Source organism: Macaca thibetana, chromosome 6, assembly GCF_024542745.1.
Source record: "Macaca thibetana thibetana isolate TM-01 chromosome 6, ASM2454274v1, whole genome shotgun sequence".
NCBI classification, from domain to species: Eukaryota; Metazoa; Chordata; class Mammalia; order Primates; family Cercopithecidae; genus Macaca; species Macaca thibetana.
In genome coordinates this window covers 131,096,899-131,107,352 of record NC_065583.1, presented here as the reverse complement: position 1 = coordinate 131,107,352, position 10,454 = coordinate 131,096,899, and the positions used below count along the sequence as shown (strand labels likewise).

The following is a 10,454-nucleotide window of genomic DNA, read 5'->3' as shown; positions in this document are numbered from 1 at the left end:
GGACTTTTGCATCCATGTTCATCAGGGATATTGGCCTGAAATTTCCATTTTTTTGTTGTTTCTCTGCTAGATTTTAGTATCAGGATGATGCTGGCCTCATAAAATGATTGGAATAGTTTCAGAAGGAACGGTACCAGCTCCTCTTTGTTCCTCTGGTAGAATTCGGTTGTGATTCTCTCTGGTTCTTGGCATTTTTGGTTGGTAGGCCATTAATTGCTGCCTCAATTTCAGAACTTGTCATTGGTCTATTCCAGGATTTAACTTCTTCCTGGTTTGGTATTGGGAGGGTATATGTGTCCACGAATTTATCCATTTCTTCTAGATTTTCTAGTTTATTTGCATAGAAGTGCTTACAGTATTCTCTGATGGTAGCTTATATTTCTGTGGGATCAGTGGTGATATCCCCTTTATCATTTTTTATTGTGTCTATTTGGTTCTTCTCACTTTTCTTCTTTATTAGTCAGGCTAGCGGCCTTTCTATTTTGTTAATCTTTTCAAAAAACTGGCTCCTGGATTCATTGATGTTTTGAAGCATTTTTCACATCTTTTGTCTCCTTCAGTTCTGCTCTGATCTGTTATTTCTTGTCTTCCGCTAGCTTTTGATTTTTTTTTGCTCTTGCTTCTCTAGTTTAATTTTGATGTTAGAGTGTTGATTTTAGATCTTTCCCGCTTTCTTCTGCAGCCAGTATCATACGGAATGGGCAAAAGCTGAAAGCATTACTTTTGAAAACCAGTACAAGACAAGGATGTCGTCTCTTACCGCTCCTATTCAACATAGTATTGGAAGTTCTGGCCAGGGCAATCAGGCAAGAAAAAGAAATAAGTTGTATTCAAATAGGAAGAGAGGAAATCAAATTGTCTCTGTTTGCAAATGACATGATTGTATATTTAGAAAACCTCATCGTCTCAGCCAAAAATCTCCTTAAGCTGATAAGCAACTTTAGCAGAATCTCAGGATACAAAATTGTTGTGCAAAAATCACAAACATTCCTATACAACAATAATAGCCAAACAGAGAGCCCAATCATGTGTGAACTCCCATTCACAATTGCTACAAAGAGAATAAAATACCTAGGAATACAACTTACAAGGGATGTGAAGGACCTCTTCAAGGAGAACTCCAAACCACTGCTCAAGGAAATAAGAGAGGATACAAATAAATGGAAAAACATTCCATGTTCATGGATAGGAAGAATTACCATTGTGAAACTGGCCATATTGCCCAAAGTAATTTATAGATTCAGTACTATCACTGTCAAGCTACCATTGACTTTCTTCACAGAATTAGAAAAGAACTACTTTAAATTTAATATGGAACCAAAAAAGAGCCCACATAGCCAAGACAATCCTAGACAAAAAAACAAAAACAAACAAACAATAAACAAAGCTGGAGGTATCACCATACCTGACTTCAAACTATACTACAAGGCTATAGTAACTAAAACAGCATGGTACTGGTACCAAAACAAAAATATAGACCAGTGGAACAAAACAGAGGCCTCAGAAATAATGCCACACATCAACAACCATCTGATCTTTGACAAACCTGACAATAACAAGCACAGGGAAAACGATTCCTTATTTAATTAATGTTTGGAAAACTGGATAACCATATGCAGAAAACTGTAACTGGACCCTTTTCTTACACCTTATACAAAAATTAACTCAAGATGGATTAAAGACATAAACCTAAAACATCAAAAGCAATGGCCACAAAAGCCAAAATTGACCGACAAGATCTAATTAAACTAACGAGCTTCTGCACAGCAAAAGAAACTATCATCAGAGTGAACAGGCAACCTTAATAATGGGAGAAAATGTTTGCAATCTATCCATCTGAGAAGGGCTAATATTCAGAATCTACAAGGAACTGAAACAAATTGAAAAAAAAATAAAAAAGTGGGTGAAGGATATGAACAGAGACTTCTCAGAAGAAGATGTTTATGTGGTCAACAAACATATGGAAAAAAGCTCATCATCACTGGTCATTAGAGAAATCGCAAATAAAAACCACAATGAGATACCATTTCATACCAGTTAGAATGGCAATCATTAAAATGTCAGAAACAACAGATGCTGGAGAGGATGTGGAAAAACTGGAACACTTTTACACTGTTGGTGGGAGTGTAAACTCGTTCAACCATTATGGAAGACAGTGTGGCAATTCCTCAAGGATCTAGAACCAGAAATTCCATTTGACCCAGCAATCCCATTACTGGGTATATACTCAAAGAATTATAAATCATTGTACTATAAAGACACATGCACACATATGTTCATTGCAGCACTGTTCACAATAGCAAAGACTTGGAACCAATCCAAATGCCCATCAATGATAAAATGAGATAAAGAAAATGTGTCACATATATACCATGGAATACTATGCAGTCAAAAAATGGATGAGTTCATGGTTTTTTCAGGGACATGGATGAAGCTGGAAACCATCATTCTCAGCAAGCTAACACAGGAACAGAAAACCAAACACTGCATGTTCTCACTCAAAAGTGGGAGTTGAACAATGAGAACACATGGGCACAGGGAGGGGAACATCACACACTGGCACCTGTCAGGGGATGCGGGGGTAGGGGAGGGATAGCATTAAGAGAAATACCTAATGTAGATGATGAGTTGATGTGTGCAGCAAACCACTATGGCACGTGTAAACCTATGTAACAAACCTGCACGTTCTGCACATATATTCCAGAACTTAAAGTGCAATAATAATAATAAAAAATCATCACAAAGAAAAAAAGAAATAGAGAAGTCACAAATGCATGTACCTTAAAGGAAAGGTTAGAAATACCTGTTTTTGAAAATATTGTCTAGCAGAGGATACACAAGAAACATTTATCAGTCAAATTTGTGATATCTATGTCTTTATTTGTAGAATACCTACATTCTTGAATAAATGAGTAAATACATAAATGAACCCTTAAAAGAGAATAAAGTATCAGGGAGTCTTCATAGTAAAAACCCTAAAAGATTCACAAAAACTTGTTTTGTCATTGGAAATTTTAAAATTAAATTTTATATTTTAAAATAGTTGTAGATTTGGAAAACATTTGATCCAGTTCAAGTCTTTTTATATATTGAGGCCCTTTATATCTTCATTCCTCTGCCTGAAATTTTCTCCTATTTTATCCTTCAGTGACTGTCTCCATTTTATCCTATATAACTAATGTAATGTACTGTAAAATGTGCTTAGAACAACATATATTTATTAACCTACAATTCTGGGAGTCAGAAGTCTAACATGGATCTCACTGGACAAAACTTAAAAGTATCAGCAAGTTGGTATTTCTTTCTGGAGGCTATAGTAGAGAATCCACTTCCTTTCCTTTTGCAGCCTCTAGGGGATATCTGTGTGCCTTGGCATTATGAATATAAAAATGTGCTGTAGATAAATCATGATTGAAGGAGAAGATACAAGAAATACTTAAAAATTTGAAATTCATGAAGTCAAAAAGATTTATTAAACATTATATATTATTATGCAATGTCTGTTTTTATGCTTATATTATTATTCATGAAATATGTATCACATTTTAGATTTATATCCTGTTTTAATGGATACTAGTCAATATATTTTTATAGAGTTAATCATATTAATTTAAACTTAAGTAAAGCTCTTATTTATATCATATATTATACTCTCAAGCACAAACAAATTTGATAATAGAAATGGCAGCTTGAGAATATATAATATATGTAAAAAATAAAAGCTACTAAGTTTCTATTGACAATTTAAAGAGGAAACATTTAATGAACTATTAATTCATTACAATATAAACACATTATGGAAATCTCTTTAATTTTTATAATCTAAGGTAATTGGGTAAATTAAAATGTATCAACATATTAAATTTGTTATGTCTTAATCTTATTCACCTATATAAAAATTTACATTATTTAGATTCCTAGATAAGCACTAAAATAAAGTTTCTCAAAAGTTCTTTAAACTTTTTAAACTGAATTTGCTTTTAAACATTTAATGTCTTCTATAGTACAAAGAATAATATGTGCCTCTAATGTGTATATTTTATTAGCCCTAATTTGTTTTATTTTTACTTGTTCAGTGAGATGTAAATAAAATACTCACAAATTAACCTCATGTAAGTATTAAAAATGGAAAAACAATGTCAATTTGTAATGTTTGGTTTCCTCTTTTACCAAGATCTAAGGAAATATATAAAGTCGATTTGGTTATTGAAGATTCAGTAGAATAGGATTGGAAACTAATTTCTTTGGATTGTAGTATTTTTTTTTTCATAGCCTTTCCTTCATAATTAAATGTATCTTGGAGAACTTAATTGTGTAGGAAAGGTATAACTTTGGTCAAGACATTCTGAAATCCTATTGTTTAACTTGTCTTGCACTTTTGTATCAAGTTACACAATCTAAATCTCTATTGCACTGACAGCAAGATAAACAATGCAGGCCCAAAACATTGTCTACCTTCTCCTTCAGCTATTAAATGGCCAAAGATAATAAAAATGAACAGAATAGAAAAAGACTGTAGATGAAGAGCCCCTGGACTTTTACTAGTATATAATGCAATTTAGGAAAAAAGTGATCACTTTATGGTGAAGTTGAACTTCTTGCAGCAAGTTGGATAAATTGTTTCCATTCCAGGCAGTTTGATATAATGCAATATTCAGGTCTGAATGGCATAATTACTAAATATGTTCTGAGCTGTCAGGAAATCCCTAGGTCAATCACCAAAAGATATGGCTGGATCTACTTCTGTTTAATTCCACCTGGGGTAAAAATCACAACAGTGAAAACTACAAGGATTAAAAAATAACAATAACTAAAATGAAGGAGGTTAAATAATGAGTACAGGTGCTCAACATCATATTTTAACTAGTGGAAAATTTTAAATTTATAAATGTAAACTGAAATCATATTGAGATTTACCATCATACAACTTTGATTTACCATCACACATCTCACAGCTGTCATATAAAATCAAGATTAAAAAAGAGTAAATGCTATTTTTGTAACATAAATTACAAATTGACTTTTAAACCAAAGGCATTCATAGTATTTCATGAAAATTAATTATTTTTAATTTTTAAAAAGTTTTATAATAGATTATTTTAAAAGTAAGAATAAATAAGAGAAAAGATAGAATTTTTGCCTTACCTAAAATTTTTCCTACATTTCTAACATTGGTAAGCAGATGAGAAGAAGGTGTAAAGGCATCAGGCATCTCTGGATACAGACATAATATGACAAAAGAATGTCATGCATTTACTCTAACACTTGATTTATAATAGATAAACCAGAAAATGTACAGAATACACAAAATGTTATTTTACTACCCAAAGATATTTTCCATATGTGGTAAATGTAAAACAAAAACAAAACAAACCAAAAACCATCATCCATTACAAATGGGAAGCCTAAATACTACATTACGACTTTATTTTATATGCACAACTTTCTCTAATGGTTTAGGAAAGTTTTAGAGGAAAAGATATTATGCTCGTAAAGAATCTGTTTCACTTGCTGAGCAGATTCAATCTTCCCCTTACATGGGGCAACCAAGTTTAAATGTTTCATCAGCATTTCAATCTAATTCGACAAAACGAAACTCATCATTTTCTTCCCAATAGTCCTGATCCATCTCCATGCTTCCTGTTTGGTTTAATGGTATCATCAGTCACCAAATCAACAATTTCAAGATCTTAGACCCTTCATTAATTTTCCTTCTCTTTCATCATGTCAGCAAATCCTATTGGTTTTATTTTGACAAAGTATTTAACTTTCTTTTTCTTTCCATTAAAAGAGCAACATCAGGGCCAATGTTAAAACACGTTTGCACTGTCACAGTATTTTTGTACAGACTAACTTCCTTTTAAAAATCTCTTTTTCTGGTCTACCCTAAGCATTGCTGCCTCAGCAAAATTATAGTTCATCTCTAAATATGATTAGGTTTATCAGTTAAATTTGAAATACAGCTGTGTATGTAAAGAGTCCTGTAATAACATTTAAAAATGAGTTTAGACATTTCTTTTTTGCCTCTAACTGGAATGGTGTGATGACACTTCTGGAAGTTATCCAGGGACTCTGGCTCTTTCTATCCTCTTTATTCACTCTCCCAAGCATCACTCAAGATGGCTTGCTACTGTAAATGTGGTGCAAGGTAAAAATGGAAGAGGAAGTTAAAGGGTAAGGATAAGTATTGAGCACATCATTTCACAACATATCTCATTAGCTTAATCTCAGTAATCTAGCATACCTAGATTCACAGACAACTGGGTAGTTAAACCAACTTTAGGCAGTCGTTCCTGCCCAGCATTCCTGCCAATTTCTCTATCAGACGTCTTTTGTTGTTGTTGTTTGTTTGTTTTCGAGATGGCATCTCATCCTGTCACCCAGGCTGGAGGGCAGTGGTGAGATTTCAGCTCACTCCAACCTCCACCTCCTGAGTTCAAGCGATTCTCCTGCCTCAGCCTCCTGAGTAGTTGGGATTACAGGTGTGTGCCACCATACCTAGATTTTTTTGTTTGTTTTTTTTTTTTTGTTTGTTTTTTTTTTTTTTTTGGTATTTCTATTAAAGACAGGGTTTCACCACGTTGGCCAAGCTGGTCTTGAACTCCTGGCCTCAAGTAATCCACCTGACTTGGCATTCCCAAGTGCTGGGATTACAGGCATGAGCCACAGCACCTGGCCTCTAACAGACATCTTTGATCATGCTGGTAGGTTTTTCTTACTGCTGAATTGCACTCTGAAGCTCTTCCTTCCCTCCCTTTCTCATTTCCTAAATGTCATACGGAATCCCCAATTGAAGCCTCTCTCAGCATTCTATGATCTCTCTCCACTTCATTCTTCACAGGCTCTTCCCCTCAATATTTTTTGCATGAATAATTCCATCTTCCTATCTGCTTCCCAGAAAACTAACTTAAATCAATGATTCTAATAGCATGATAATGAAAGAGAGAATATTAGAGAAACATCGACTCTCTCTGTTATGAGTCACGAGGTCTCAACAGTTTGTAGAACTTACAAAAATGGTTTAAAATGTAGCTTCAGATGAAAACTAATTGTTGGAGCAGTAGTAGTTTTCATGCCATAAAAAGTTATTATCCCTAAAACTCTATGAATATTGGCATTAAAACTGCGTGGATAAACAGCTACACTTTAGGAAGTTCTTCATTGTGCATGATACAAAATAAGGAAAACTGTTCAAAATAAATGGGTTATGATAGCAAATAAGCATCAGTTCAAATGTCAAGTCTGAAATTGACTACATGTAGGACCCCAAGCAAATAACTAAATGTTCCTAAGTCTCCAGTTTTGATCCATTAACAACAGAGGTGAATATTTCTCCTCCCATAAGTTTATTATATAGAATAGCAAGAGATAATGAATGTAAAGGCTTAGCAGAATGCCTCATACAGAAGATGCATTTCTATTTCCTTCTCCCCTCTTTCCTTCTCCTTCTTCTTGCTATTGCTATTATATTGCTGTAGCTATTATTACTGTTTATTGATATTATTATTATTACTACATGCAGCAGCTTGAGCATTTTTTTTTTTTTTTTTTTTGAGAATTCCTCAATCCCCTCTGCCACTGCAGGCTGTTCGGTTGAACTGTGTATAACTAGTGTTTTCATCCTGGTAGAACAAAATTATGTCTAATCCTTTGAGAGAAGTTTATGAGAACTTCTAAATATACTTGGAACAACAATAGCTTTATAGAGGTTCCTGAAGTTATGCATTAGGAAGTATAAACAAAATCTGGCAAAATTTGAATTGGCATTTTTCATGTACAACCATCTCTATTGTATTTTATAGATTAGTAATGGTCTTTGACCATTTAAATTACACTTTAGATATCCTATCTGCAATTGCTGTGAATCTAGTTGACACTCCCTTTCTACCTCATCATCAGAATTCTTGAATAAATCAAAAAGAAGACTCAAAAGAACTATTAATCTCATGCCAGGGTCACTGGCAAGGGCTTCACCCTTGGGCCTGTGCCCACGGACCTAAATGAAAACAGGCACTCCTGTTTTCACGCCAAAATGTTACATTTTCCAACATCAATCTGGCCACCACACCCCTGATGCTGTGCTCACATGAACCTGAGACCTTAAGCAGACACAGACACAAGTGGCTGGACATCAGGAGGAACATATTGGCAGACACCAGCAGACACCAGCAGATCAGTGATGGTGAAATGATGTGGACGCCAAGGGGGAGTTTGGCTGGTGGTGGTTGGAGAAGAGTCTGGCCACTGGGCAGCCTGACTCCAGGGAAAGACCATTTTCCCACTCCATACCCCATTCCGGCTCCCCATCCATCTCAATGAGAGCCACCTCCACCACTCAATAAGACTTTGACTCAACCTTCGGGCCTACTTGTGATCTGATTCTTCTGGTACTCTGGGCAAAAACTCAGGCTGTCACACTGGCCCCCGTCCTTGAAATAAGGCAGAAGGTCTATTGAGCTGATTAACACAAGCCATCTGCAGACAGCATAGCTAAAAGTGGGCATCAGTAGTCCTAGATGCTGCCATGGGGCCAGAACCCAGAAACAGTCTCCATGGCCTCTGCACCTGTCCACCTGCATGCCCCCATAGGGGTTTGAGCAGTAAGGCACCAAAGAAGCAAGCCACACACCTGTTGTATGCCCTGTAAGGGGAATAAGGGAACTCTACCATTTCAGTCATTTGCATTTTTCTAATGATTAATGATGTTCAGCACCTTTCCAGAAGTCTATGCCCATTTCTACTTTTTTATAGACTCTAGTACTGTAGGGAAAATACTCCTTTATTATTATTTGTACTGATTTTATTAATCAATGATAGTTATTTTAACATTTATGTCTTCTCATTCAATATCGGTATCATCTGTGATACCGTTTTTATTTTCCTTCTATTTTATTTTGCTTAAGTCATCCGGTCCTGTTATATGGATGATGGACATTATGAATAAAGAACTTAGAGACTTTTGTGATATTATTTCCTCACACACACTTAGAATATACATCCATCATTTTAATGTAGTCCTAGATTGAGATGGTCCAGATTTTATGTGGCTTTTCTGTTTCTAGATGCTTTTATTTCTAGAGTGATTCTCTTCTAAAGTTTCAGCTGAAATCTTGACATTTTATCAGAAAATCTCCTCCTTAAGATCCAAGTAAAGGTTAAAAGTTCTGAGTTGACAGCAAAAGCATTATTAATTTTTTTTTTTTTTTTGCTAAGATGGTGACTCCCGTGCATCAGCTCATAGCCCAGAGACAAGCATAATAAAGCAAATAAGCAACATGTAAGATGTCAGAAATGCTTGGAATTTGGACACTAGACTTATGAATGCGCATGAAAAAGAAAATACGTACATAGGCCCTCAAGGACAGTAGAAATAAAGAAAACTTTCTAAAAGAAAAAGAAAACAGATTATTATTACAATGAAGGAGCTTTCTTCCCCTTCGTGTTATTGGCATTGGAGCAACCAATGTAGAAAGAAAGACTGAGAAAAAAATGGTCTAAAAGGGTAATCAGTTCCAGTAGCAGTAGCAATGACGGTTCAGCTAGTGATTCTTCATCAGAGAGTGAAGAAACGTCTACCTCATCCTTGTCAGAGGACAGTGACACTGATGAAAGCTCTTCTAGTTCCTCATCCTCAGTCTCCTCCACAACCTCTTCCCTCTCCTCTGATTCAGACTCAGATTCCAGCTCTTCCAGTAGCAGCAACACCAGCACAGATAGCAGCTCCAAGGAGGAACCAACAAAGAAGAAGAAAAAGAAAGAGTTGCTCCATCCATATTGTACCGATGGACTGAAAACATTAATGTGATTCTCGAAAGGGAATGTAGAATATGTTAAGGCTGACTAGGTTAACTGGTGAAAATTTCTAGAATTCAAAACTTTCTAAATGTTTTACATTGTAAGAGCATAAAAACTATTAATAATGGATTATATAGAGAGACTAACTTATTTGAAGGGTGAATCTTGTTTTACTTTTTTATCTTTAAAATATAAAGATACTCTCCCAAAACTAACCCAGGAAGAAGTTGAATCCCTGAATAGACCAATAACAGGCTCTGAAATTGAACCAAAATTAATAGCCTACCAACCATAAAAAGTCCAGGAACAGACGGATTCACAACCGAATTCTACCAGAGGTGCAAGGAGGAGCTGGTACCATTCCTTCTGAAATTATTCCAATGAATAGAAAATGAGGGAATCCTCCCTAACTCATTTTATGAGGCAACATCATCCTGATACCAAAGTCTGGTAAAGACATAACAACAACAAAAAAAGAGAATTTTAGACCAATATCCATGATGAACATCGATGCAAAAATCCTCAATAAAATACTGGCAAACCGAATCCAGCAGCACATCTAAAAGCTTATCCACCATGATCAAGTGGGCTTCATCCCTGGGATGCAAGGCTGGTTCAACATATGCAAATCAATAAACATAATCCAGCATATAAACAGA

General features: G+C 35.2%; 1 pseudogene; it reads left to right on the top strand.

The window, feature by feature from the left end:
* Window positions 1-9,213: 9,213 nt before the first annotated feature.
* Window positions 9,214-9,805, top strand: LOC126956181 (zinc finger CCHC domain-containing protein 10-like; annotated as a pseudogene).
* Window positions 9,806-10,454: the final 649 nt, after the last annotated feature.